Raw genomic sequence first — 5607 nt, 5'->3', positions numbered from 1 at the left:
ACACTGCAAGATTGTTTGCTAACACTGCAAACAGCGTCACCAAAGCTTCTCCCTATCCAAATGACCCAATGACCCCTTTCTATACTACTCATGTTGGTAAACCAACGACCGAGATTAAATCTAACCAACGGTTGAGATTAAGACAACTCGATAGCCAATAATAGAATTGGTTGCAAAGTGTCCAAAAGGAATCACTAAAATTAGTAAATAATAACCATTTACTAATTTTTGGCAAGTGGACAAACAGCTGTCCAAACCACCCATAAATACAACTGCTATTCATAGATAAGGACGAACAACTGTCCAAGCTACCCATAAATAGTGCTGCTATTTCCGGGTCAGAAATAACAGCTGTCCAACTAACAATAATTAACATCCTGCTCACTGTTTCCAGAGAGCCTTGCTATCACTCCCACTGCTGCTTATGGAGGCAGAACTTGGAGAAACAATTTCCACTCTCTAGACTTCCTCGCGCCCTCTGTTTCCAACGATGCACTCGTCCGATCGATCCTTCTGAGCAGCAATACCTCATACAATAATATGACTCTGCAGTATGGATGTGGATTCTTCTGCTATGGCAGCCCTTGTGAAAGAGGCTACCTATTTGCAACTTTCCTTCTTGTCTACGCTAGGGATGGTAGACTGTTTGCTATGGAAATGTTGTGGAGTTCAAACAGAGACCAAATGTTGCAAGAAAACGCAGCGCTAACACTGACCTCCTTGGGAGAGCTTGTATTAAGGAACTCAGATAGCACTCTTGTCTGGTCCACAAATACATCTACCCAAGCTTTTAAAAGGATGGAGATACAAGAATCTCGGAACCTTGTTCTGTTTAACACCTCTGGCGGGATTATCTGGTAGTCTTATGATTATCCAACAGATACAGGGCTGCGAGGGATAAAATTTATGGTGGGACAGAGACATATTTCAAACATCTTTCCGAAGAATACAAGCCCAGGTCATTTCTATTGTACCGTGCTTCACGATGGCTTCGCTATGTTTACAACCTCCTCACCGGCTCAAATGTATTACAGATATCCCGAGGAACCTCTAGAGGTGGAGTTATCTTATGGCCAGTTTGACGATCAGTACTACTATTATTATTCTCAAGGACAACCATCGCCTGTATTTAAAGTAGCAACACCCAGCGGCGGCGCCCTTTACAATAAAATGGACTCAGATGGGATTTTCAAATCGTCCGTGGTCAAAGAAACAGAAGGAAGGTCGTGTGTTGACTTTGCACCATTTTTCGGGACATCAGTGCCTGGGCGTGTTTCTCCAGGATCATGCGGACTCTATGGTGTCTGCGCAAACGGTCAATGCAGCTGTCCAGGAGATGGCAATGCTTTCAAACCGATTGATGTCACAAATCCTAACTATGGATGTGCTCCGCGCGTTCCTCTGGCTTGCTCACAGACTGGTAGGCTCCGAGGTCATCACTTTTTGGAACTTGAGCACGTTGCCTATTTTACTTATCTATATGTAAATTCTTCAACGCCAGGGTTGGTGTCAAGGGAAGCATGCAAAACACTTTGCCTCAAAAACTGCTCCTGCAAAGCTGCTTTTTCAGGTACAGAACCAATTCTTCTATTGGTTATTGCTATCTAGAGTCCAATATCTATTCTATAACAACAATGACTCCAGGGGAGAAGTTTTACAATTCCACTTCATACATTAAAGTCCAGTCTAGGTCCAAGGGCTTTGATTCCTCAGTGGTTGTTATCAGTTCCACTTCTGTGGGTGGAGGAATAGCTCTTTCAATCTTATTGTGGACATTGATAATAAAGTCTCGAAAGAGAAGACAGCAGAAAGAAAAGGATGAAGATAGCGAGGAGGAAGATGACGTAGATTGGCCAGAAGGCTTACCTCTACGTTACACATTTCAGAAATTGAAGGATGCTACAAATAGCTTTAGTACGAAGCTGGGAAGCGGGGGATTCGGTTCAGTCTACGAAGGTGACGGCTCAAAGATAGCAGTGAAGCGCATTGATGGAGCAGGTCGAGGGAAAAGGGAATTCAAGGCAGAAATCGAAACCCTAGGAAAAGCTGTTCATCTTAATTTAGTAGGTCTGAAGGGATTCTGTGCCGAAAAGTCCCATCGAATGCTTGTATACGAGCATCTCCCAAATGGGTCTCTGGATAAATGGATATTTTCTAACAATATGCATCAACATTTGCTAGACTGGAGGACTAGAAACAAAATAGTTGTGAATATTGCAAGAGTATTGACATATTTACATGAAGATTGTAGAGAGAAGATAATTCATTTTGATATCAAGCCTCAGAATATTCTCCTGGATCAAAATTTCAATGCCAAAGTGTCAGATTTTTGCATGGCAAAGCTGGTTAACAGAGACCAAAGTGAAGTGATAACAATGATGAGAGGGACACCAGGGTATATGGCACCAGAGTTGTTGAACATGCATTTCACAGAGAAGGCAGATGTATTTAGCTTTGGAGTTATGGTGATAGAAATTGTCAGTGGAAAACGAAACAGAGAGCTTTCAGACGACTTATTTTTACTGTTAAAAGTTAAGGCGGAGGAAGTGAGGTTAATAGATCTGGTGTTTCCAGGACTTGAAGATGAGGAAATGGGGATGGAAGAGGCGGTAAAATTGTTGAAAGTGGGGATGTGGTATGTCCAAGACAATTTTATGAGAAGACCAGCGATGTCCACTGTGGTGAAGGCGTTGGAGGGATTAATAGACACGTTTAATGATGTTCCTTCCGCTGTATCATGCTTGACAGTTGCATCTTACCACCAGTCTAGCTTCTCACCCGAGCCGTCTATTTTATCCGGACCTAGATAACTTTTATGTTTGTTGATTTTCTTCTAGGAAAAAAATTCTTCATGATCTCTGTCTATGTTCTAAAATGTTTGAATACGTCTTCATAATATATATGTAATCCGCTAACCGCTATAATAACTAGACTAGTGTAAAAAACTTCTGTAATATAACAATCGCTTCAGCCCATGGTCATAAAAGGGTTCTCTCCTATTATGTTGATTCTGATTTAAATGGAATTCGCATATTTTAATTTTATTTACTTACATAAAAGATGAGCAATTAATAGTTTTTTCTTGGAGTTGAACCAGCAAAAAGAGATGGAGCATCTAACATTTTTTTGTTGGTTTTTAGAGTTTGAAATGCTATAAATTACTGACTGTCATATTTTTATAGGTTGTAATTTCTGTATTTTTCATTTTCATAAATAGACAAATATTGGGTATTGCGCAGTCATGTATACATGTAGTCATTTCTTCTAACACTGCGGCACAATAAATGTTAGTTTAGGCGGTTGCCATGGCAAAGTTACATAAGTTGCATTTTGGAGAAAAGTAGCAATTATTGTTCATCGTTTGATTGCTACATAACAATTCATTAGAAAATTATATATGAATTAGTAGCTGCCTGTGTTTGGAGAAGAGTTAGTATAGATGAATTCTGTAAGTTTATTAATATCAAAGGTGCATGACTATTATTTGTATATTCTCATATCAGTACTTACTGAATTAGTTGTGCAACTTTATATAATGAGTTTTACAATTGTTTTGGGTATCAAAACAAATGAATAATTTGAACAATAAAAAGTAAATTTTAAACAATATTTTGAAGTGATTATTTTTTAACCGTTTCATACATAATAGATTCCAAAAATAAAATAACTGCTATAATAGCTTATGATACTTAAACATAATATTTTGTGTCCCACCTTATTTTCTTCTAGTTGGGATTTAAAAGAACCATTTTCAATGTGTTAATTGCAAAATAGATCCACAATGTATACATACCATGGGTGGTTGTTATAACATATAATAATAAATATAATATGTGACAATATAATGCTTATCATGTCATCACAATAACATATTTTTTTAGTGATTAATTGATTGATTGAAGACACTATGTCTAGTTCACAGTTTGTTACATCTCATGTTTTTCCAGTTTGTTACATCTCATGTTTTTCCTCGTGACATGTTGGACTTCTTGGCATTAATTAGTTATGTATTCACCTCACACAATTGTAGAGAATGAGAAATAAATAATTTATAGTATATAGAAGAAGAAAGAATTCTCTTTCATATACAACTTATGTAGTTATGTTGAAGAAGGCAACAAGGAATAAATAAATATTATTCTCAATAAAAAAATTTCAAAAACATTACTCACATTAACATAACTATTTGAAGTCAAATTAAAAATTTCATTCCCCAGTTGACAAGATATTCTAGTATTAAAGCTATAGCTTTATTCTTATCTCAAGAATAACCTAGGTCTTCTACTTAGAAAAATAAAGTTGAATCTATAATGGCAAGACTAATTTTCTTTAGTGTTATACATTTAAAATGATCACTAGTATATTCCTTATATTGAAGGTAGCATAGTAAGAAAAACCTTATTTGTCTCATTACCCATCTTGATAACAAAACATAATGCTTCATTGTTTAATTAGATAGGGATAATTAAATTTTTGTAAACATATTTTTATTTATTTATTTATTTCATAAAACATGTTCAATCATTGTAGTGTGATAAAGAATAATGGGATGTGTCTCACATATTAAGATATCAACTATTGATTGTGTATTATACCATATAAGGGTTACAAGGAGCATAATTGTAACCCACGTTTGCCATGTTATAGACCAATGTAAAAAGTAATTAGTTTATGGGCTTCAAATTTATAACCTTGTCCTAATCCAAATCATGGAACAAATAAAGCCTTCTACAAATTTTTATCTTAAAAAAAACAGTGTACAATAAGTAAAAACCATTTCAAGGGGGTTGTGCTTTCAAGGTATAATGACTAGGATAACAAGTACTAAAAATATTAGAATAAATTTACAAATTAATGATATCATGTAAATATAATTTGTAGATGCTACGAATATTAGATTATAAAAATGAAGAATTTATTGTACGGTTCAACAACTTATTAGATCACTTAGAAATGACTAGATTTATAAATGAAAAACTATTTTTAGTGTATAATAAGTACATATTAGATCACTTGGAAATGACTAACACCTATGTAGTTTAAATCTTAAAAATATGTTAAACTATTTAATCCTTTTAAATACAACTATTATTGCCATAATTGTGAGGGATATGATTCAATTTTAAATAATAAAAAATATCCAAGTCAATTCCAAGTAAAAATATATGTAGATAAGTCAATTTTTATTAATTAAAAATTCTAATATGAGGCATAATTATATTGTATATATACTAAGTCTTTTGAAGGAGAAAATATAATAAAAATGAAAATATCAAATTGATTTATAATTCAATTTTTCCTACAATTAAAAACTATAATTGTTAAAAGGATTTTAATATAGCAGAAAAAATTATATGTATCCAATTTCTAAAAAGTTTTAAAAGTGCATAAAATTTTGGAATAATAAATTGTATAAGTCAATTTGAAATAATTTAATTCTAATACCTAAATATGAGTAGTAAATTAATTGATTGATCATTTTCTATACTATAATAAATATTATTCATCTTTCTAGCTAATAAAGCACATAAGCTGTTGAACAATTTATAGATGAAATAGCAAGTCAAGTAGAATTGACTATAGATTTTCTTTTTTCACAATTTTACC

The 5607-nt window shown here is 34.0% G+C and overlaps 1 pseudogene; it reads left to right on the top strand.

Annotated features, from left to right (window-relative positions):
* Positions 1–540: 540 nt before the first annotated feature.
* Positions 541–2832, top strand: LOC149547269 (G-type lectin S-receptor-like serine/threonine-protein kinase SD2-5; annotated as a pseudogene).
* Positions 2833–5607: the final 2775 nt, after the last annotated feature.

The sequence above is a fragment of the Cupressus sempervirens genome, chromosome 7, assembly GCF_028749045.1.
Source record: "Cupressus sempervirens isolate cs-2001-9-10 chromosome 7, ASM2874904v1, whole genome shotgun sequence".
Classification (NCBI taxonomy): Eukaryota; Viridiplantae; Streptophyta; class Pinopsida; order Cupressales; family Cupressaceae; genus Cupressus; species Cupressus sempervirens.
Note: the sequence above shows the minus strand (reverse complement) of the source record. Positions and strands in the feature narration are given on the sequence as shown.